The sequence below is a fragment of the Tamandua tetradactyla genome, chromosome 22 (genome assembly GCF_023851605.1).
Source record: "Tamandua tetradactyla isolate mTamTet1 chromosome 22, mTamTet1.pri, whole genome shotgun sequence".
Classification (NCBI taxonomy): domain Eukaryota; kingdom Metazoa; phylum Chordata; class Mammalia; order Pilosa; family Myrmecophagidae; genus Tamandua; species Tamandua tetradactyla.
In genome coordinates, this window is record NC_135348.1 from 1,409,138 (window position 1) to 1,434,901 (window position 25,764).

The 25,764-nt window shown below is 33.7% G+C and overlaps 1 protein-coding gene across 4 annotated transcripts in view; it reads left to right on the plus strand.

The window, feature by feature from the left end:
* The window catches only part of MARCHF1 (membrane associated ring-CH-type finger 1), an 894,978-nt gene that overhangs the window by 288,047 nt on the left and 581,167 nt on the right, over positions 1-25,764 (plus strand). For all 4 annotated transcript variants that reach the window (XM_077139613.1, XM_077139616.1, XM_077139614.1 and 1 more), the window contains exon 2: positions 7,854-7,930. The gene's annotated coding sequence lies outside the window, so the exon portion shown is untranslated. The remainder of the gene's footprint in view (positions 1-7,853; positions 7,931-25,764) is intronic.

Below are 25,764 nucleotides of genomic sequence, written 5' to 3' on the forward strand. Positions count from 1 at the left end.
TCATGAGATGAAGCAGCACCAGAGAAGTAGAACAAAATGTAAAAGCTGAAGAGTGAACAAAATAGATGGCTTCCCTAAGCTGAGGTGCTCTACACCTCTTCAGACCCATCCATAGCCACTCACCTTCATCTCTGAGTCATGTACATCCTAGCATGAAGTGACTGTGGATGTCAAAGGCTGTGCCTGGAACTCACAAGCTCACTTGATGTGCCTGCTGTGTTGCTTATTTTCTATATTTTTAACTTAAAATTCATAATGGGTGAAGCCTGTTGTGTTATGAGCTCGGTTATCATTCTGACTCTACTGTACTTTTGGTAAAAGTGAAGAGTGGTGCTGCAGTGTCTTTTGGGTGAAGTGTATATATTTTGTCAAGAGTAGATGTTGAATTATAAGAACATTTTCAGTGCTTTTATAGATAATCATATGATTTTTCTCCTTAAGTCTAATTATTTATTGGGTTTTGTTAATGAATTTTCTAATATTGAACCACTCTTACATTCCTGGAATAAACTCCAGTTTGCAATGTGCATTATGTTTTATTAACATTCAGTTGAATTCCATTTACTAACATCTTATTTAGGATCTCTGTATAGATAGATCCACATCAGATTGCTCTGTAGTTTTCTTTTTATGTTTTATCAGGTTTAGGTGTTAATATTATATTTGTTTCATAAAAGTAATCTAGAAAGATCTCTTCTTTGTCATGTTCAGGAACAATTTAAATAGCATTGGCATTATCAGGTCTTTGAAGATTTGGTTGATTTCATGTATGAAAAAATCTGGGCCTCAATCTTTGGCTGTGGTATTGTGATAATTTTCTCTATTTCTTTGGTGGAAATTGGTTCATTTAAGCTTTTTTCTCTGCTGATTCGTAGTCCAGAAGATCCCTTTTCTATTGATGCAGAGAAAGATACAATTTTAAAATTAAATGCCATCTTTTAAGAGAAGAGGGGTTCAATTTGAATTCTGATTCTGTAATACTGTTTTCAGACTGTTAGCCGTTGACTTCCACCCCTTGTTTCCTTCTTTTCCATCATCATCGAGCTTCCGAGAGAACTCCTATTTCCATGCTACTTCTCTCTCTCAACAGTTCTGCATTCAGAGAATACCATCTCTGGCCCTTGCAATTTCTAACTGCCTTCTTTCCATTTCTAGTAACTAATTTTCTAATCTGTAAGATCTCAAAGCTGTTCTTAAATTTTGGTCATCATTAGAACCCCACTTCACTTACCTCTCTTCTGCATTCTTAACCTGTTTGCTGAGGAATGGGCTTAGAGCTATCAGTGTTGGTTTCATATGTTCACTTATATGTTGATTTCTGTGTTATTGAAGATGGTATAATAACTGTCTCCTAATTATGCTGTAGGATGGGGGTAATTTTATTTCCTGTCCTTATTGACCCCTATTTTTGGAGGAGTCATAAAGAGATGCAGATTTAGACATATGACATTTTCTTACAGAAACAAAAAATCCACAACTCAACTTTTTATGACAGTTTCAATGCTTATTTACTCTGATATCCAATTTTCCATGTTAAAATCCGGCTATATTTGATGGTATTTTTGCAGGCAAGTAACATTTGATATTTTACTTTTGAAAAGTTACCTTTTTATTGGTAAATGATACTGACAATGATGAGTATATACTGAGAGAGTATATTTTAAAAATGTTTACTAAACTATTACTGAAAGCATTTTGCAATACTTCAGTGAAGTTACCTTGATTTTAAAGAACAGTGTAAGGGTTTTAGTTCCTAGCATGCTGATTCTTCATAAAACCATATTATCACTTGGTTTAGTTAACATTAATTGGAGGTGGTGCATACTAATTATCTCATGCTCATCATAATTCACCAAATTGCGTGTATCATCTTGAAACTTGCTAGGCACAGTGTGGTCCATGGATCAGCAGTTTCTGCATCAACTAGGAACTTGTCAGAAATTCAGAGTGTTACAACCCAAAGTAGACTTGCTGAATCAGAATCTGCAATTTAAAAAGGTCCTAGATGACATGTATGCTCATTAATATGTGAGAAGTATTAACCTAAATTAATGGGAAAGGTATTTTTATTATTGTAAGATAGTGAAGGGAGAAGTTATCCTATGTATTAGTTTTAAAAAGACATTGATTTGCCATAATAACTTTTATTTTTGATAAAAGATGGACTACCATGGAATTCATAGTCAACTTAAGCCATCTTCTTAATTCTGATATATTCCACTTGGTAAGAATGTATATCAAGGTCAAGATATTCAGCCATTATTGCTTTGATTTTTCCGAATGCTTTCAGAGCTGAGGTGACGTAGAGAAGGTTAGAAAGTTTGGGGAGAATCCTGCAGCTCTTGTGACTCTGTTTTCCTGGACAATAAGTGGGCAAAGAACACACAATGCACGTATACACAAAGAAGAACATGAAACAGAGACTGTGTTTAGGCCTGCAAAGCCTAAAGTATTTACTCTTTGGCTCCTTACAGAAAAATTTTGCAGACTCCTACTACCAACCATTAATTTTACTAAGACGAGAATACAGAATTATGAAAATTTAAAAGCAGATATTTTGAAAATATGTATTTATTCAATATATAGATACCGTTGAGAAATTTGTAAAAAAGAATGAATGACAGCTTGGAGTTTTTTAGGGGTATAATTGTATGAATTATATTGCGTATTTATAATGTTTTCAAGTTTATGGTTGACACATAAACTTTCAATATCACCCAAAATTTAATTGAAGCCAGTAAAAGTTGTATAGAACTTCCATTCCATGAAACAAAATCAGCTGTTCCTCTCCCCAGTTTTGTTGTATGATTAAATGTTCAGGCTTAGAGAGTAGATAGCAAAACAAAAAATAAACAATTCCTTAAAATTTTCTTTTTAGTACTTTCTCCTAGAATCTGTTGTTTTCTGTATGTATTTCTGAAGGCAGTTACATCCTCCAAGCCTTTAAGTTATTTAATTCCTAGATTCTGAATTTTAAGAATCTACAAAAGTTTTGTCTTATCATTTCATTTCCTGGACAAAATTCTTCAAAGATACTTAAAACAATATTTTAAATTAGAACTCCTCAAATTCACAATACTTAATATTTCCTTCCTTCAACATGATTTTATTTTCTGCTTCTGCAATAAATCTAGTTATTTAATTTTTGACATGTAAACACTTATTTTTTATAATAAATTATTTAATTTTTGTAAAAAATTTGTTATAAATTTTTTAGCATTTTTTACATGTAAAAATTTATGTACAATAAGTTTTTACATTTTTTAATGATGTGCAATATTATTTGATGCCAATATTTGTAGTCAGAATAAATGTTCTTTCATAATATTATCAAGTTTTATTATGGTCTCTGCCAACTACAGAATATTTCCATTATCACTTGCTCATCCATTTCTTGGATGATCTTGTGAATACATTTGCCTTGCCAAAACCTATATATACATTCAACAACAGCATGCTGTCTCTCATTTTCATTTAGTTTCCATTCTTAAACAGAAAATAGTTACTGATTTCTTCAAGTTGATTTTAATTTTAAATATCCAGTTCTCCTATTGCTGTCCAGCTCACTTTTTCATGTTTAATCACTGCCCATAATGATTATTGCTCATTCTCTAGTGCTGGTTGATAATTTTTACTCGTGAAGAAATTCAGTCTAAATACAAGACCCTTTGCATAAAGGAGCCTGAATGCAGTGATTTTGTTTTCATTTAACAGCATTTGAATATACTGAACATCCTCAAATTTCCTACCTGCTTTGCATTTTGTAACATCAAACTGCTTTTGAAAGATAAACAATTTGAACAAGAGTGGTTCATTGCTGACTATTAAAAACAATGTCCATGTTCAGGGAGTATAAGACAGCACATTTGGTTTGGTGGATTCTTTGGGATGGTTTGTTCTTTACTAATATTTCTTGAAAATCAATAGTTGTTGTTTACATGGAGGTGGGAGATAATTTCACATCCTGTTCTATCAGTGATGATATAAGTTCTTTTCTTCTCAAACTAACATCTCTGAGGTCTTTCCTTTTTTCTGTCAATCTACCTGTATTCTTCCAAAATTTATTATATATCCCAATTTTAAAAAACTTCTTATGTAAGATTTTCCATTTTTGGTTTTCTTGTCTTAATTTTATTCTAATAAAATAAGTTTTTCTAATAATTGTTTTCTGATAATGCTATTACATTTCCAACATTTAAGGGGAAAATAACAGAAAATGTGATATATAAAACACATTCTGGAAAAAGCAGCATTTTAATAACATTTAATTTTTTATTGACCAAATTCCCACACCAAAAAGAAGTCCTTGCTATAATATCATGAGTGGATCATTTAACAGTAATCTTTAATATAAATCTATGTTAAACTTTTGGACTGTTATTGATAAGGTAATAATAGCATTTATATAATGTTATATATCATACTGAAAACATCTTTTAGATTTAAATAAATTCAGCAGTACATTCATGGCACAACAAAAGCTAGATGATGTGAATTGCAATAGAATATATTAATACTGATTATATATACACAACGGTAGGGTGATTAAGTAGCTAAGTAAATACAGATGTAGATTGATGATAGATGCATGGATGGATGGATAGATAGATGATTATATCAGTCTCGAGCTTAGCTCTTAGTTTAGAACACAGCTAATTATGATAGATGTTATTAAATCAATACTGTCTTTTGGTTATCAAATCATCAGTTTATCAAACCTGCCCTTCCTTTGTGAGTCCAAGAGGAATGAGATATATCAAATGCTATTAGAATATAACATTTTATCCATCTACTGGAAACTTAAAATTATAAATTTGTAAGTCAACTATTTTGGGACTTAAATCATAATGAAAATATACATAAAATGAGGTTTAAGATGAGTGGAGCATCGTTAGATGTGTTATCCTCATGCTGTGCTTAATCTACATATTCATAGCTATAAAGCATTTTCAGTGAAAAAAAAATTTATCTTTTTGCTTAACATTCTCCCAATTTTCCAAGTAATCTACGATGAATCATAGGGGACTGAGTTGGAACATAAATCCTATGTATAAATCGTTATACACCACCTGTTACTCATATCATGACATCCTCTAGCCCCGACCCAAATCACGTTATTTCTATGGAAAGTTTATTTATGCAATTCTCTTTTTGCGTAGTTCTCTGTTAAATTCTCTTCAGTCACTCATTCAAAGAGATATTGGACACCAATCTCAACAAAAGCCCAAATACGTAAGAAAAACACTGATGGCCACATCTTAGGATCAAACTCCCTTCTTTCCTCAGATACATATCTATTATGCAATTTTCTCCCCCCTCCTTTTCTCCCTTCCTCCACCTTCCCTTCCTCCCTTCTTTTCTTCACGCAGCTCCATGAAGAAGAGGGAAAACATCTGCTTTATTAAGCTTTCTCAGGCCAGCTGGAAAACCTCACTTGACGAGGCAGAATATAGCATGATATGAAACTTCTCTTTGATCATTAATGGCAGCGTGATTTTTGCACAGTTATTCAGGGTATTTGTGTTCATTATGCCAAAAAACCCAGTGATAATTCACAGTGCTTTGTGTGTGGAGCTCAGGTTTTGATATCAAAATTCCATTAAGTCCTATAGTCTGTAAAACCCCTTGACTCATGGAAAATATAACTGAATGTAAGTGAAATGAGTGGCTGAAGTCAAATCTGGATGACAATAATTAGGCTAGCCTGAGCCGAAGTGAGATACCGTTCTTTAATTTGGAAAATAAGCCATATACAATTGTTTGATAAATATTTCATTGCTACTACTCTAATTGTTTAGGATGTTTGACAATGAGTGCTTTTTGTTTTGTTTTCTTTTCTTTTCTTTTACCTGGGCAAGCACCGGGAATGAATTGAACCTGGGTCTCCGGCATGGCAGGCGAGAACTCTGCCACTGAGTCACTGTGGCCCACCCCAGTGCATGGTTTTTAAATATTTTTTATTTATAAGCAGAAATAATCAATAACTATGAGTTACTTTTTAATTGCATTGATAATCATTAGAAATTAAATGGGATTTCTCATCCTTCTATATAATGTATCCTTCTCCTGAGGAAACATTTTTATTGTCGTTCTTTTTGTTACTCTAATTGACGTGTCTGATTTCCAATTTGCTATAGGTAGATTGAGTTTCATTTACCTGCTCAGTATGGCTAGAGTTGGCCCCAGTGTCAGCAGTGACTTTATAAAGTTGCTTTATTAATCCTAAAGGAAAACTTATTTTAAATGCCTCTCATCCCTCTTAATGTAACTCTATGAACATTGATTCTATAATTAGATATAATTCTGATAGGAAAATGTCATATTTCCTCTGTGTTGTATACATTCTTTGAAAATTATCAGTAATGTCTATTATTTGACTTGTTTGTTAAATACTATCTTGTGATCATTCTTCATGTGAAAAAAAGAATAGAGAGTTTCTGAGATATTGATGCTGGCTCTTATTAAGACAATTGGCATTTTTAGCCCTTTCAAACAAACATAGTAATTAACATTGTATTCATGTGTGCCTCCAATCAGAGTGCACCCTAAAACAAGTAAGGTAGAATGGTTAGTGTTGTCTTATATGTGAAGACATCAGAGGTGTAAGTATGTGGCTTGTGACTATTTTCTCTTGCTGTTGAGACTAATGCATAGGGATCTAACGTGGAAGCTGTCACTTAGCTTCACACTCAGTTCTTTTGATTATCCTTCATGTTTTTACTCATCCTCATTATGGTGAGACGTCCTATTTATTTTAGACTGTCGCTTCATGGAACAACTGGATTAAACTGGGGCCAGATATTTTAGCTTGGTTTTTCAGTTTGTCTTCTGGCTTCGAGGACATTCTTGGGTATCTTGCAATATTCAGCAGTGCATAAAAGGCTTAGATCAGAAGATACAATTTGGAACGTCTCCATTAGAAGGTAGAACTTTAAGCAACTCATTCTTAATATACTGAAGTACTTAGATATCTTGAAACTTTATATAATTTGAATAAAATTATTTGTCATAACTGAATATTCACAAAAACAAAGTCAGGAACACTCCTTATCATATTATAGTTACAAGACTATTTAGACAAGTCTGTGTTATGTGCAATATTTGTGTAGTCTCTCCATTATGTGAACTTAGTTTCTGTTCTAGTTTGCTAGCTGCCAGAACGCAATATACCAGAAACGGAATGGTTTTTAAAAGGGGGAATTTAATAAGTTGCTAGTTTAAAGTTGTAAGGCTGAGAAAATGTCCCAGTTAAAACAAGTCTATAGAAATGTCCAATCTAAGTTATCCAGGCAGAGGTACCTTGGTTCAAGAAGACCGATGAAGTTCAGGGTCTTTCTCTCAAGTGAGAAGGCACATGGCGAACAGGGTCAGGGTTTCTCTTTCATCTGGAAAGGTACATGGTGAGCACGGAGTCATCTGCTAGCTTTCTCTTCTGGCTTCCTTTTACGAAGCTCCCCAGGAGGCATTTTCCTTCTTCATCTCCAAAGGTTGCTAGCAGAGACTCTCTGCTTCTCGTGGCTATGTCATTCTCTGCTCTTTCAGAAATCTCTCAATCTCCAAAATGTTTCCTCTTTTATAGGACTCCAGTAAACCAATCAAGACCCACCTGAATGGGTGGAGACACATCTCCCCTAATCCAGTTTAACAACCACTCTTGATTGGGTTAAGTCTCCAGGGAGATGATCTAATTACATACGGTATTGAATAGGGATTATTCTGCCTTTATGAAATGGGATTTTGATTAAAACGTGGCTTTTCAAGGGTACATACATCCTTTCAAACCAGCACAGTTTCTTTATAGTTATTTTTAAGGAAAGCCTTTAAGTTTAATTCATTTTAATTTTCCTTTTCAGGAAATGTACCTAAGAAGAGTTCTAAGAGAATACACCCAGTTTTCCTGCTGTGATTAAACAAGACCCTGCTGTATTTTGTAAGTTCATCTGTTTTTATCTTAATGAAAAGACTGCATTGCAAAGAGCCCTTTTTTCATTTGGAATTAGGGTTGAATTTTGCTTTAACGGAAGACATACTTGATTTTATCTCTTCAAAGCTTTATTTTACCTACATTTTATTCAATTGCAATGAATAGCAAGAATGCATTTCTTCTTTAAATTAACTCTGTTGCCTGGTTTCTATTAGCCAATGTTTAAATGACTTGTGATAAGAACCTTATCAGTAGGGGAGCTAGTTTAATCAGTGCTATCAGTAATGCTGATTTCACCTGAAAGGATATATTGGTGATTTTAATGTTCTCCATGTCAGTGAGCAAATACGTCAAATTATATCTGGAGAAACGGTCAAACAGCACTCCGTGGTGTCATGAAGGTAAATGAATACTGACCATCTTTAGGAAATAGTGATTTTATCTTACTACTAATACTTAGATTTTACCTTCAATGATTATAATATTCATCATGATGAGATGTGTATTAGATGCCTCTTACATATAAGAATCTAAGAATACACATCTCACATGACACAAATACAAATTAATGAAATCTTTTGTGTGGACAGTTCTGAATGACTGATTGAATCAAACATATCCCAAATCTTCAAATTTGCTGTCTTTTTGATTCTCTCCAGGTTGTGAAATTCTGCCATTTCACAATATCTGAAACATTATATAAAGCAGTTATTCTCCTCTTGCATACTTACCTTCTATGATTGAGATAAAATAATCTCTTTACCCCTGATTAGTCTATGAAAGGCCCAGTTAATTGAAAGGATGTTAGCTCATTTTTTTTTTTTTTACATTTACAACTTCTTTTACTTTTGATGTAGGGACATTGCTTTCATGAAACTAGAGGGGAAAATATGCTGTATCCCTGATAATAAATGGATGGGGAGGATCAACTAGGTGAAAAAATTATCTAAAGATGTGTAATTGGTGGCACAATAGTCATTGCACGTGCTCGTTATGCTTTGTTACCCCAATAGTAACTGGGTAATTCGTGCTGGATATGGTAGTATAAGGAATCCACTTGTAGGTTAGAGCAGATTTTAGTAGTCTATCCAGTAATTTGAAGGACACCTGTAAATAACAATTATGATTAAGAAGCCTCAGTCATAGTGTCTGATGGAGTTTTTAAGGTAATAGAATTATTTCCTTTCAAAAAAGAAAACATAAAGAAACCTGCATTTTATTAATGTATAAGAACTTTTTAAATTTTGTATGCTGTATGATGTACTGGTCATTCTTTTTCCTTGTGACTGTCCTGTTATTGCAGCACCATTTGTTGATTTTTGGGGGGTAAGGATGGGGAAGTGCATGGACCAGAAATCAAACCCGGGTCTCCCACAGGAAGAATTTTTATAGAAAAGGTGATCGAGTCTTCATTTTGTAGTGATGTAAAAAAGAAAAATCAGTAACTGAAATGTAATAAACCTGGATTGTTATCAGTGTAGATTTCCAAGCAGTGAGAATTTTTCAGCACTACGAAAACTGTAGATAGAATTTACAAAATCCCTTCTTTTGAAAGACACTTAAAGCGAAACAGATCCCGGAAGGGACTATCTGGGCAAAAAGAGCTAACTGATCCAACATTAAATCTTCCCAAGCTAGGAGTATAGGATTGTGAATTAGCTTCTGTTTTAGGTTCTTTAAACAGGTCATTAGCTCCTTTGCTTTTCTGACACCAGAGGAAGAAGTAAACTCGTTTAGCAAAACATCTGCTTAACTGTGGTCCTGCTTGAATAATTGCGCAGTCCCCAATGGAAAATTAATACCGTTTTCTCGAAGGGTTTAAAGGTGAATCAAAGAAGATCCTTTGCCTTTGGAATGGAACTGCTCTGGGAAATACGCTAATTACGTCTGACTGGAATTCATCTGAACAAATGTTTTAATGAGGACTTTTAAAAAAATATTCACAACTTTCCTTTTTTCTGTCCATTACTGCTATTCCCTTATGAGAGAATGGTATTCTCTCATAATGGAATGGAATAAAATAAAGACTAGAATAAGACCACTATTGCTAATATGACATATTGCTAAAACCTCATGTGGGTAAACATCAATTGCACAAAAATTAAACATAGGGTTAACATCAGTGAAAAAAATACAGACTATGTTAAAACTTTCTGTGCCCCCTCCCACAACCATTAAGTCTATCCTGTATGTTATTGTTTATTCAAACATATGTGGGAAAAAACAATGAATGAATGAAATGTTGCAGTCTTTCATAGAATCAGTGTAATTAAAATAGGGAAATCAGATATAGGTAAAAGTTAACACAACACCAAGGTGCGTTCCAGATAGTACAAAATAAGAGTATTGGTTTGATTTAGGAATTTGCTTAGTGTATGATGATCAATCCCATTACAGATATCAGGGAGAGAATTTCATGAATTAAGTGATGGGAAGCAAAGATATATAAGTAAGGTTGGAGTACACCATGAAAAGTATTACTTTTGTGCCAGGCAGCTTAAACTGTATTCACTGGGAGGGATAGTCTCAAGAGGCTTTTCAGTATATCTACACATTTCCTGAACAATTGATATAAAAAAGAGATGATAAATCAAAGATGATAACAAACCTCTGACTGTAAATAACTGGGGAAATATGCAATTATTGGAAATATGAAAATTGAGAGGTGGGGTGAGGGAATGAGCATCATAGGAGAAATTCATGCCATGAGATTTCCTAATTTTTGAAACAGCTTATTTTCAAACTCTCCCCTCATCTCTTCCTTCTATTTTTATTTGAATTATATTCTTTTTTTAAAAAAATTATGATTGGTATTTTTTATCATTAAGCTAATGATTCATTTGTATTTATTTTATACTGCCACTGCAACTGTGGTTCATCTAAAAGTGAATTTTTATGTGAATGTAATTTTGGAGTTCCTGAAATATCAAGAAAAATGTTCATTCTGGTCACATGAAGGCAAGAATTGACGTTCAAGAGTAGTTATTTGCTTTATTAAAAATATCAAAGAATTTATTTTATAGCCATGGACATTTGCAGCAAGAAAATAGATTTGACTCTGTTTCGTATAAAAATATACTACTTTCTCAAAAGACAGAAAATCACTTGATCAGAAAGAAAAAAACTATAAAATAGTAGCTTAAAAGTTTCAGCTGATTTGCCCATTCACCAAATGCCTATTTCTGATATAGCCAGAAGTGACTTGGGCTTTCTCCAAGGAAGATAAAATGATGACTGTTCTGAAATTAATAATGTATTTAACTACTTAAGGAAAATTTGTTATATGTATATATTTATTATACTTTTATATATATTTATATATATTTGTTATATATATGACAAACTAGAGAGTTTGTCATATATATATTAGAGAATATTCATCTCACATGACACAAATACAACTAAACAAATTTGTGTCATGTGAAAATATATATACATATATATATACACCCATACATAAGATATATGAAAGAGACATAGATGCCTACTAAAGAAAGTTGACAAAAAAAGAAAACAATCCTTTTTGTGTATCAATGAAGAATGACTTAGAACAAAACACCATTTGTCAGTAACTTTTAAAGAGGGTTATGAACGTAAGTGAGATTTGTGCACAAAGATTCTTTATATGATAGACTGGAATCAACAATGATTTCAGCAATAGGAACTATATATCATAATTTATTTTAGGTATATTTTACTCCACTGTATTGAACACGTATCACAATGTCTTTCTTAAAATGTTGTTAAATATTATCAAATAGAGGAGAAAACTATAGACTGTGAGTCACAAATCATAATTATATGGTGAAAGGCAGGAGTCTAATACATAGGGCAGGGAGATGGTTTACATCAAAGTAAAGACAAAACAAGCAAACATGTTTAGGGGAAAGTTATAGCATTTGGCTATATTACTCTAAGTTTGCTAGACCCTCTTTGTCTGGAAGAAATGATAGTAGTTCACAAGGGAAACATTTTCTTCCTCATGTGTTGAGGATGCTTATACATTTGGACAGCTTAATACTATCTATTCCCAATGGTAACTTTGTAAAATTTGGCAAAAATCCTGCACATGTGTTTGTTTCTTGTATCAGCCTTTAGTAGACACCTTGAACAAAATTTAAATGAAGTTTAACAGGGGATACATGTGATAATGACAATCTTCTAATTATCTGGAAACACAGAAGAAGCCTGTTGAGTCTTGACGAATGAATGGTTGGCAGCTTATTTCTTAGACAATTATCTTGAATATTCATTGTCTTGCAGGCTTAGGAGTGGAGTTTTGTGGTAGATAACTGATAAGTGAGGTTTTAGTGAGTATTTGAAGGGCAGGTATTTTTCATTCCTGACCAAAAAAACTACCTATATGCTATCGTTGAAAATGAAGATATTTCAATATGGAAGGTAAAGTTTATGAATTCATTTATTTAGTCAACACATATACTTATAGAGCATATCTTATGGGCCATTCTATTTATCACAAAAAGTTGAGGTACCTGTGATCGGTAGGATAATTTTTATGAGAAGAGAACTCTAATTCCTTAAAAGAGCGTGTAAGGTGTATCTAAATGTTTTGTTATGCCTTTGTCTTTAAGAATTCGGCAGAAGATCTTTGAGATATACCACAAGAGTAAATCCTTCATGTTGTCTCTTAATGAGTCTAATTTGATTGGTGCCCCATTGGGTTGAATTTGCCAGGTGAACGTGGTTTCCAGGTAGATTCATGGAAACTGCTAATTTGGTTCTACCTAGAGAGTTCTGGCAAGTTTGTTATTTATAGTAAAGCTCTTACTTCTAAATGGAAAGAAAATTGCTATATAACATAAATGCAAATGAGTAAGTATAAAATTAGTTTAGTCTCTAAAAGAATAATTCCCAGCTTTTCCTCCATTAGAAAGTCACGTATAGAATAAGATAAGCATAGTGAGCATCGGTTTCCAAAATAATATTTTACCCATAATTCCTTCTCTCGATCCACAGCAGTTTTCCATACTGATAGTCAGGGAGATGTTTCTTATTCTTTGTTCATAAATACTATCAATTGTCTCCTTGGGCATGCATGATAGAATATGACAAAATGTAGATCAGGCTATCTATCCATTTTTAGAAATTTTAAAAACCTATCTTGTATATATATTCTTGATATTATACCTAAGAGGAAAATATTAACAAAATTTCCCTTTGAACAGTTTCTTTATTTTTAAAAATGTTTTTTTCTGAAGTCTGACAAATTCTAATTTGTTTTCACAGTATAATTAACAGCTGTGACTTGATATTTCATTTATCTTAACATCTGCATTAATGAGTTCACCCTTTGTCCTGCTCTGAACTTTATATTGGAAAGGTTTCATGCACCATTGCTTCTCAATATACCTCAGGTAATTAGTCCTGTTATAGTGGGCTATATAATACTATAGGAAACAATGAGATCGACTTTACCAAGAAAAAGTTAATTTCAAAATGAATGTGTTTCAGGGAGGTCACTTTCAATATGGAAAATAGTTTAATGTTAAAATATTAAAAATGTGTTTTGACAAAGAAATCTATAAAATTATAGAAATAGACATTATATTTTTCCTTATATAGTCAAATCTCCTGAACTATTAAATGCTCTAATAGTCCAACTTGATGTTATTAAATATATGGGAAAATAAACTCCTTGCAACATTAAGTGGAAGCAGAAAAGTACATAAATTTCAATCTGCTGAAATATCCTAACTGACTTTTCCTGACTATTTTTCCATTTTTTGCTACCTGTTATGCTCCTGTGGATTGAGTACCCTGCACAAATCAGACCTTTTATTTATGCTGCTAAGAATAGTGATTTCAAACTCTCTATTGTATTTGGAGAAGGCAATGAGTAAAAGTGTTGCTGATGACAAATGCAGATATTTGGCTGTGGCTTGATGATCACCCACAGAAATCCACATCAAAACATATTTCAGTTGCTGAATCTGCCTAAAGGAGTATTTTCTATTTTGCCATTGTACAGAAAATTCCATGTCCGTTGGTCTGAAGGGGGACAGTTGAGCCATTTATATGGACTTCTCTTTTTGATAGTTGGAGAAGTTTTTAGCCATTTTAGAGTGTTTAAAAATAGCTGGCAAATTATTCATGGGTCTGAGCACATTACTAGTCATATTCTTACCAGATGAGACATCAGTACATAGATACGCAACCCCAATCGTGCTTGATTTGAATAATTTCTCTTCTGCGATTGAGCAGACCATGGAAAGATCTTTGTTCTTTCTTAAAATATCTGGGAATATATCCTTTATAATGGTGATGCCATACTGTTGCTTTTCTTATGAGGTTTCAATTAATTACGTAAAATTCTTAAAATACCAATCCTGGAGTGAAGTGTAAGACTGAATAAATATGACACTACTGCATAAAATTGAAGTGTAGTATGAACTAAAGTAGAAGAGGAATTAAACTGTCTCTTTGGTTTGAGTCATAAAATTTTAGGGCTGCACTTCACTCTTCAGCAATTCTTTCTCACACTTTGAAATGAGCACTTCCTGGAAACCTTTTTTTTTTTTTCCTTTTTATGTCTCAGTTTCAAGTTTGGCTCCCTAATATGCCTGACCTGGGATATTATATATGTAATATGCTAAACAAAAAAAAAGTGTGGTCAAATTGTCTTATTGTGAAATAAGCCTGGATACATTCTTATAACCAGAAAACACCAGCCAGCAATTGCTTTTGAAATTAGAATAAATGTCATATAATTAATTTAATGGTCTTGAACAGTATCTTACTTAGTCTGAAAATTTATTTTTGATGCAGGGGTTCTTAATATTATTGTGCTGCATTGATTAGTATTTCGATCAGAGAGCTGAACAATTCTTATATATCTTTGTTATAAAAGTTTAAATAATTGTGGAAGATGGTTAAGTAATGTCTGTAAGGTCATTATCTTTGCATCTGATGCTTGAAATCTGCAGGGCAGGCAGTTAGAAAGCAAAGATGGATATAAAGTAGGAAAGAACAAGGAGAAACTGGAACCCACAAACATAAGCTGGAACCCATGAAAATGGACAAAAACTTATCTAAGTTCTCTCTTCTCACTGTTCTCAAACTCAGTGAAAGAGCATGTGCCTCATCACAGAGCGAAAGGCACAGCGGGTCCAGGAGAAGCAGGAGGAGGATGCAGGGGAGGATGAAATAGTTCCACATCCAGCCTCTGCCTCACACCATTGGAGTGAGCTTGGAAGATAAGTGCCAGTGTACATCATCAACAAAGACACTTCTTCTTCCAAATAGAAAGCAATATGATTGCTGCCTCTAGGGCACCCTTGAATCTCTCTAAAATGTCTCTTGTGGTTCATCCTATCTGGAATCGTAGAAGAAAGGGTATTCTGACGACCATTTATCCTAGCCAGGCTGACACATTTGAAAGCCTCAGCAATGCAGTGGACTCATGCAGTCTGGTGAAGTTTATACATCCCTTCTCCAAACAGTAATTTCAATGCATATATTCAAAAGCAGGAGATTATAGAGAAGTCTATTATATTGAAATACAGCTATCAAAACATAAGAATTCAAATGTGTGATGTAGTAATGGGCCTTGTAATGCATTAAATAACAAGATCTAGGCTTGTGTTTAGTAGCAATAGTAATTTTTGAGTAGTGATGAATGTAAATAATACTTTAAGGTATATAGTAATCAGAATGAGGTATGAAAATAATTTCTATGACTAAAAATTCATAGATATTGCTAACACTATTGTGATCTTTTGACTAAAAGCGTGATTCAAGAAAATGGTGAATTTCAGTTAGAGGTTAGTGAAAATAAAGATGTGACTTTTTTTTCTATCCACATGCTCAAATTGTCTGAATTCTATGAACTATAGATAAAATCTGTGACTCTAAGCAGAATCTTTCTTTGATAGAGTCTCAAATTCCCTTAGTGAAATATCTCAACCTATACTTACTTTTTAAGGTAGTAAATTCGAAGAAACCTTTATGAGTTCTGGATGCTTTGCCATGAGATTCAAATTATATGCTAAGTGATATCTCTGGTATAATGAGCCTCACATTATTTTCCTTACATTTCTATAGTTGCAAAGTCTTAATCATAATGAATAGCATTTTAGTACTTCTCTATGAAAAGTAAATTACATTACCACAAGAATTGGCAATGCTAAATTGTTAGTAGCTCCCCAGGGCTTTCTTTCTTGCTGTAAAGGCTTCAATTATTTCTTCATAATTCAGACATAGTAAAGCAGCACCATTTAGGCTTCTGAATTTGGCAGCCACTAAATGTTTTCAAATAAATGTCTTTACATGTGTATTGTACTTATAGGAAAAAATTGTCTTTCCACATGTAATAAGATTGGAGAACAATGCAGACCTTGTTAAATAGATGTTGCTGTATGGATACAGAATGAAATAATATTAAATATCACTAGAGAGTATCAAATTTGTAACACGTTCTGCTTTTTAATTATGATTTCTCTAACTTGGACCTTTTTCATTTTGTGCTCAACTTTGTTTTTTCATATTCCTTAAGTAGAGGAGGGTTCTAGAGACACTTCTTTTTTGTAAAGAAGATGTTTGAATTTTCTGTTGCTGAATTTCTATTGCTCCTTTATTTCTAGAATGATTTCTGAGCTATGAAAGTTTGGTGATTTGTTTACAGAACAAATAACATGACTAGCAGTCAGTAATTAAAATCTATAATCATGTTAAAATATTTTTCGATTGATTATCCTGACACTTTAAGGCTGAGAGGCCAATTTTGTTTTCTTCATTTTGTGGTTATAAAAGTTCTAACGAAGTGAGGAGAAAAATGACTTGTCAAAATTAACATAGAAGAAACAGAAAGAGCTGGTTCTAGGACTCAGGGCCTCAAACTTTATATTGCCTTTCTCTAGTAATAATAATAATAGTGATTGATAATAATAACACTTGAATAATTAACTTTGCAGTTGTAAAGGATTTTGCAGGTGAAGAAGAACTTGCAGAGTTTCATAATTTGTAAATCCTGTTTTGGGAATTAAAGGAAAAAATCAATTAGCCCATTGTCAATGAATTATAGTAAATTTAGAGCAGCTCAGGTCACTAATTAGCAGTTCTGTGTTTCGGGTGTAAGTTCTTTCTTTATTTGATATTGCTATTTATCTTTCTTGGTTTGACTTTTTTAGTGGTTGGAGACTGATTCTTGATTGGGTGTTCATCATAGGGCAGAGAGTCTCTGTTGGATTAACTGCTGTGTTTTGTGCAGTTGTATTTTATTATCTTTGTTGTACCATTGGTGAATGGGGCATCAAGATTTATGCTGTCTGTGTGGCCTAGAAAGTTGGTTCTCTGAACAAAGGAGCACGCTTTCCTCCTACATATTAAACTCACCCTGAGCCTCACCCCTTCCTTCTCACCCAGCTCTCCAGTCTTTCATGGCTCCTGGTTGACGCTGACAGCACCCTGCCATTGCTACTTTCCTCTCCTCCACCTGCACTGTTGGCCGCTGGCCTTCTCTAGCGCCTGTTGTCTGCCACCTCCAAGTCTGTAGCAAGTTGATTCTGAGGCCCCAGTGATGCTTTTCCCACCTTCATTGGGAGACAGAAATGTTTTCAGCATTACAAGGGAAAGATAAGCATCAGCCAATGTTCTAAATTGTTTTTGCTTCAGTTCATTTAATCCTTAACGTGACCCTTTAAGGTGAAAATTATTATTGGTTGTGCCTTCATATGACAAGATAGGACACTGAGAGGAGAAAAGTTTGAAGACTTGGCTGAAGTAATGCAGCTGCTATCCAAGACTGTTTGGATTGGAAACCAGGCGGTCTAAACTAGGAGCTCCAGCACCATCCTGCTTCTGTGCTACATAGGATGTGTCTGTAATGTGAACCCTTCTAACCCCAGATGGCCCATGATAATAACTCAAACTTTGAAACGAAACTTAAATTCAAATCTTGACTCTGCTACTTTTTTCACTAGTGGCCTTGGGACTTTGGCAAAGTAGTTACCTAACCTCAGCCCAAATGAACATAGAAGGTGAGACTTGTGCTCTCACCTTCTATGCTATGAGGCTGTTAATAATTTTGTTTTCTCCTTTCCAACCATGGCAGCCCTGTTTCTGGCTATTGTTTTGCTGTTAATAGTGATGCAAATGGGTAGCCTTGGCTATGTTCTGGACTTCAATGAGATTTCTTTGAGTTTGTTTACTATAAATGGCTTATTTTTCTCGTTGCTATTCTTGTTAGAATAAAGATGTCTTTCATAATTTCAAAAAAAAAATGTACAGTTATATTTCCTTTTAACTCAGAATGTTTCCCAGAAATGTGTTTTGAAAACTATTAAGTGACTTTCAGCAGCAAGATAATCATGGATGCTCTTTCCCTTGAAACAAAGAGGCTCCATTTTATTGATAAATTTCTAAATAATTTAATAGTTATATATATATATATATTTCAATCTAGGGTATATAGCACCTAATCATGATTCTGAATTCAGTTTGCCAGCATTTTGCATTCATATTATTAAAGTAGCTTCTTTATTTTGTGTAATCTTTGGTGGGTTTTATATCAAGGTCATATTGGATAGTCCCCAATCTCTGGGGATACTTGTCTATCTTCTCTTATTTCCAGTCCTTTACTCTCTTAGCTGAAAATTGGTTTTGAGAAGTCAGGAATTACAAGACCTGTGGTAGTGGAAGCCCATGAGCCTCACACCAAGACAATTGAAAAGTGAATAATATTCTCATTGGATTTATTTTAACCTAAAATTTTCCTACGAGAAGACAGATTTCTGTACAAATGCATTTGAATGGCTTATATCAACATCACATGAGAATTCTTGTTTCAGCCATTCTCACATACACTAGAATTTTTATTGACTTTTGATTTTTATCTTAAATTGTATGGCAAAATTATATTTCATTGATATAATTTGTATTTACTTGTTTGGTGATTTGTTAGTAATAAAAAGTTAGCTTCTGTTGCTTCCACTTTGGTGAATTATGTAATCACATGCTTTACTTATTTGCTTGCTGAAATTTTAGAATCTTGTTTGAAACTTAACGGGAAATACTCCAGTTCAGTGTGAATTCCTCAGCATCCTTTTATTGCATTTGTACAGAAATATATCTTCTATTAGGAAAATTTTGCATAGATTATATTGAATCAATGTCTGTTCCTCTTTCATGAATACAACTATGAAGACAAATATAATTTATATTTTGTTCCTAAGACGCCTTCATATTGTTGGAGATGTACATCTGAAAAACTGGTCTCTAACATTTCATTGCAGGGACAATAGTAAATGTTATTTTTCATATTTACTTGATTCGTCCTCAAGAAGAGTGTGCTGGTTTGAAAGGAAGTATGTCCCCTAGAAAAGCCATGTTTTAATCTAAATCCCATTTCATAAAAGCAGGATAATCCCTATTCAATACTCTATGTTTGAAACTGTAGTTAGATCATCTCCCTGGAGATGTGATGTAATCGAGAGTGGTTGTTAAACTGCATTAGGTGACGACATGTCTCCACCCATTCGGGTGGGTCTTATTTAGTTTCTGAAGTCCTATAAAAGAGGAAACATTTTGGAGAATGAGAGATTCAGAGAGAGCAGAGCAGAACAACATAGCCACAAGAAGCCGAGTCCACCAACCAGTGACCTTGAGAGATGAAGAAAGAAAATGCCTCCTGGGGAGCTTCATGAAACAGGAAGCCAGGAGAGAAAGCTAGCAGAATGCCATGTTCACCATGTGCCCTTCCAGATGAGAGAGGAACCCTGACCATGTTCACAATGCGCCTTCTCATTTGAGAAAGAAACCTTGAACTTCATGAGCCACCTTGAACTTCATGAGCCTTCTTGAACCAACGTATCTTTCCCTGGATACCTTTAATTGGACATTTCTATACACTTGTTTTAATTGGGACATCATCTCAGCCTTAAAACTGTAAACTAGCAACTTATTAAATTCCCCTTTTAAAAAGCAATTTGATCTCCGGTATATTGCATTCTGGCAGCTAGCAAACTAAAACAAAGAGAAAGAAAACAAAATACTTTGAAATGAGTGTTATTCTGCTTTTCTGTCGTTATAATACGACAAGAGAACAGTTTTGCCTGGAGAATGAGTTCTATGGTTCAGTGCAATGTAAATGACTTTAGGGAAAGGAATGCGCCAAGCTAAGTTCTAGGAGCTTGAGAATGGTCATCCTAGTCAGATGCATACTTTCATACAGGTTAAAGCTCCAAGTTTGATGTTGATTCTAAAACAGAATCATCCATACAATTATAAATTGCCTGTTTCCATTTTGGCATATGACATTTCTTATATTTAATTAAAAACAATCCTTATGATAGAAAATATACTTTTGTTATACAGCTCTCATTCTAGACTATGAATAGCCTATCAACTTCTTTTAGGTTTATAGATTTTAAACAGATTACTTATGAGCCTTTACATCTCCAAATTGTAAAGAATCTTTTATTTTAAACATTTGCAAGTAAAGAATAACCTTGGTTATGAAAAATATCAGATCACTGAAATCAATTTGGTGTTTGCTTCTCAATCTATTTGTAGAATTATCAAGCTATATTAATAAGAATCTATTTCCTTATCTCAAAGAAGAATAATACATGGTTGAAATCAATATGTAAATAAAGAATTCTAAAGGGACTCCAGTATCTATCTTAAAGAGCAAATGCATGGAATGCACACAGATGTTAGACATACTGTTAATTATTTGTTTATTTTATAAAACAGTTTTATTGAGATATATTCATATACCATACAATCCATCCAAAGTATACAATCAGTGGCTTTTCATATAATCACAGAGTTGTGCAATCATCACCACAATCCATTTTAGAACATTTTCATTATTCCAAAAAGGAAAACTCCATACTCCTTAAGCAGTCACCTCTCAATCCCTCCATCTTTCCTCAGCCCTATGTAACCACCCATCTAATTCTGTTTCTACTGGTTTATTTACATCTGTATTTTCTGTAAATGGAATCATTAGAGTCTGATTTCTTTTGCTTAGTATATTTTAATTGTTATTTTTTTAATTAAAGAAGTTCACAAAAAAGTCATGCAAAAAAATACAAGATTCCCGTATACCCCCCCAGCTGTTGGCACCTTGATTAGTGTGGTGTGTTTGATCCAACTGATGAAAGAATATTAAAATATTACTGTTAACTATAGTCCATCATTTACATTAGGTATATTTTTCCTATATACCACACCATTATTAATGCCTTGTGATAGTGTTGCTAGACAGTGGCTGTGGATTATTTTGCTTGACATGTTCAATAACCAATTCCTGAGACTCTGGGGTTTCAAAGTGAGAAAGACTTTTTTATAGGCAGGTAGTAAGAGAGCAGAGGGTCTGGAGGCCCAAAATCTGTCTCCCTGAGTTTACATTGGTGGGGGGAGTGGAGAGGTTCAAGGATTTTAAGGATTTTTGCAAGGGGAGATGAGGTCCTATCAAACAGCAATTTCAAAGCAGAAAAAGAGACATTGTTATCATTATAATTTCAGTAGGAGAACATAAACTGAAAAGCAGACAGGCAGAGCTATCACTTCGGTACTAGAAGTGTAAGCTAAAGGAAGGGAGACAAGGTATCTTTCAATAGCAGAGTCTAGCTGATATGAGTTATACATGTCTGGGCTAAAGCTAGTTAGTGACCAACTTTAAATTCTTCATTAGCATTAGGGTGTTTGCCCTTCAAGAAAATGACCAGAATAAAGGGATTAACAGCTCTTACAGTCACAAAGGCACAAGTTAAGGGCTTTAAAAATATTTCCAGATATCAGGGCAGCTGAGTTATAGTTTAGGGCTCTCAGGTATTCCCCTTTGTCTGCCTCATTATACCAGAAAGCAAGAAGGTATATGATTCCGTAATCCAAATCATCCCTTAAATCCTAATTTCTTGGTTACAATAGTGCATTACATTTGTTATAAATCATGAAGAACATTCTTATATTTGTTAACCACAGTGCTTCATCCACAACAGGGTTCACTGTGTTAAACTGTCCCGTGTTTAATCTTCCAAGTTGCCTTCTAGGAACATACCATGACCCAAAACTTCCACTTTTGGCCATGTTCACAAACATAATTTAATGCTGTTAATTATACTCACAAAAACGTACTATCATTACCACTATCCATTTGCAAACATTTACAATCAACCTTAATTGAAGTTCTGTACAAATTAAGCATTGGCTCCCCATTCTATTCCCTGGTAACCTATATTCTAGGTTCTGACTGTATGAGGGTTCTTGTAAGTTTTTCACTTCAGTGAGTTCATACTGTATTTGTCCTTTTGTATCTGGCTTATTTCACTCAACATAATGGCCTCAGGGTTCACCCATGTTTTTGCATGCATCAGGACTTCATTCCTTCCTATAGCTAAATAATATTCCATCATATGCATATCACATTTTGTTTGTCTCTCCATTGATTGATGGACTCGGGGGTTCTTTCAATCTTTTGGCAATCGTGAATAATGCTGCTATGAACACCAGTGTGCAAATGTCTACTTGAGTCCCAGTTTTCAGTTCTTCTGGGTAGCTAGGTGCATGTTTGCTGGATCACATGGAAATTCTATTCTTGGCTTCCTGAGGAACTGCCAAACTGTTCTCCACCATTGTACAGTCCCACCAGCAATGAATGAGTTCTCTTTTTTTCCTCCACATTCTCTCCAATACTTGTAATTTTCTGGTTTTTTAATAGTGGCCATCCTAGTAGATGTGAAATGATATCCCCTTATGGATTTGATGTGCATTTCCCTAATAGCTAGTGATGTTGAGCACCTTTTCATGTGTGTTTTAGCCATTTGTATTTCCTCTTTGAAAAAATGCCTAATCACGCATTTTGCTCATTAATTTTGTGTGTGTGTGTTTATTGTTAAATTCTGTGATTTCTTCATACATTATGATTATTAAACCATTAGTGACTATGTGGGTTCCAAATATTTTCTCCTGTTGAGCAGGTTGCCTTTTTGCCTTCTTGACAAAGTCATTTGAAACACAAAAGTTTTTAATTTTGAGGAGGTCCCATTTATCTATTTTTTTTCATTCATTGCTTGTGCTTTGGATATAAAGTGTAAGAAACCAGTGCCTACCAAAAGATCTTGAAGATGCTTACCTAGATTTTTTCTAGAAGTTTTATGATCTTGGTTATTATATTTAAGTCTTGGATTGATTTTGAGTTAGTTTTTGCATATGGTATAAGATAGGGGTCCTTTTTCACTCTTTTGCAAATAGATATACTATTCTCCCAGTATTGGGAGACTATTCTTTCCCAATTGAATGGACCTAGCAGCCTTGTCAAATATCAGTTGGCTGTAGATGTGAGATTCTATTTCTTGACTCTGAATTCAATTCCATTAGTCAGTAAATCTATTCTTTATGACAGAACCATGCTGTTTTGACCATAGTAGTATTGTAATATGCTTCAAAGTCAGAAAGTGTGAGTCCCCCAACTTTGTACTACTTTTTCAAGGTGTTTTGGCTATTCAAGGCCACTTACCCTTACAAATATGTTTTTAATATTGTTTGTTCCAAATAAATTTTATAGTTGGCTTTACTTTTTATACGAAGTAAGCTGATGAAAATATTATTGTGATTTGTTGTGTCTGTAAATCACTTTGGGTAGAATTGCATCTTAAAGATTTTAGTCTTCTAATCCATGTGCATGAGACATCCTTCCACTTATCTAGATCTTCTTTGATTTTTTATAGTAATGTTTTATAGTTTTCTGTGTAAAATTCCTTTACATCCTTGGCTATATTTATTCATAGATATTTTATTATTTTAGTTGTTATTTTTAATGAAAAAATTTTCCTTAATTTCCTCTTCATATTGTTCATTATTAGTTAATGGAAAAACTACTGATTTGGTTATCCCCCTACTTTAACTTGTTCATTAGCTGTTGCTTTGTTCTAGATATTTTGGAATTTTCTTTATACAGGATCATGTTATCTGCAAATAGTGAAAGTTTTCCTTCTTCCTTTACAATTCAGATGCCTGCTATTTCTTTTCCTTGCCTAAGTTATCTAGCTAGAACTTTTAGCACAGTGTTGAATAGCAGTGGTGACAGTGGGCATTCTTTTCTTGTTCCCAATCTTAGAGGGAAAGTTTTCAGTCTTTCACCATTGACTACATTGTTAGCTGTGAGTTTTTCGTATGCTCCCTTTATTATATTGAGGACGTTTCCTTCTGTTTCTAGTATCCTAAGTGTTTATATCAAGAACAAATGCAGGATTTTGTCAAATACATTTTCTGCATCAAGATGATCATTTCCCCCTTTAAATTTAAGGTGGTGTATTAAATTAATTGATTTTCTTATTTTGAACCACCCTTGCCTACCTTATCATGGATAAAATCCACCTTATCATGACATATAATTCCTTTAATTTTCTGTTGGATTTGATTTGCAAGTATTTTGTTGGGGATTTTTGTTGCTATTGTTTCTATTATAATATCTTTATCTGGCTTTCATATTTGGGTGATGTTGATTTTGTAGAATGAGCTAGGTAGTGTTCCTTCCTCCTTGTATTTCTATGAATTTGAACAGAATTGGTATAGATTCTTATAATGATTGGTATAATTCACCTGTGAAACCATCTGGTCCTGAACTTTCCTTTCTTGGGAGGCTTTTGATAACTGATTCAATCTCTTTACTTGAAATTAATCTTTTGAGGTCTTGTGTTTCTTCTGGAGTCAGTGTAGGTTTTCATGTGTTTTTAGTATTTTGTCCATTTCATCTAAGTTTTCTAATTTGTAGGCATACAGTTATTACTTTTGGGGGTCTGTGAGTGTATAGTGAGGTCCCTTTCTCATCTCTAAATTTTACATTGCATCTTCTCTCTTTTTATCTTTGTCAGTGTAACTGTTTATCAATTTTATTGATCTCAAAGAACCAACTTTTGGTTTTGTTGATTCTATTTTTTAATTCTCAATTGTATTTACTTCTGCTCCAATCTTGTTCTTTCTTTTCTTCTTGCTTTTCTTTTCTTTTTTGTTTTCTAAGAGCACAATTAGGTCTTTGATTTTAGCTCTTTCTTCTTTTTTAATATAGGTGTTAGGAATCTAAAATTCCCTTTCAGTACTGTGTTTGTTGTAGATGTTTTGATATGCTATGTTCTCATTTTCACTCGTCTCGAGATATTAACTGAATTCTCTTGCATTTTCTTCTTTGAACCACTGATTTAAAAAAATGTATTGTTTAACTTCCATACGTTTGTGATTTTCCAATTCTCCATCTCTTACTGATTTCCAGCTTCTTTCCATTATTGCCAGAGAAAGAGCTTTGTATAATTTCAATTGTTTTAACATTTTCAGGGCTTCTTTTATGATCCAAAATGTGGTCTATACCAGAAAATGACCCAGGAGCCCTTGAGAAGACTATATCCTACTGCTGTGGGGTGCAGTGTTCTGTAAATGCCGGTCAGGTGTAAGACGTGTATCATATTATTCTTATGTCCTCTTGTTTACTTATCGATCCTCTGCCCAGATGTTCATATATTGATGTAGGTGGTGTATTGAAGTCTCCAGCTATTATTGTAGAATCATTTATTTCTCCCTTCAGTTTTTCCAGTATTTGCTTCATGTATTTGGGGGCACCATGGTTAGGTTCATAAGTATTTATGATTGTTACTTCTTTTTTGTGGATTGCCCCTTTCATTAATATATAGAGGCTTTCTTCTCTCTTATAATAGTTTTACATTTAAAGTCCATTTTTCTAATATTAATACAACTGCCCCAGGTCTGTTTTTTTAATGCAATTTAAATTCACACACTCTACAGTTCCTTTTTTGGTTACTATTTCTAGAATGTATTTTTCCAGCCTTTCAATTTCAACCTATTTGTGTCTTTGGGTGTCAGGT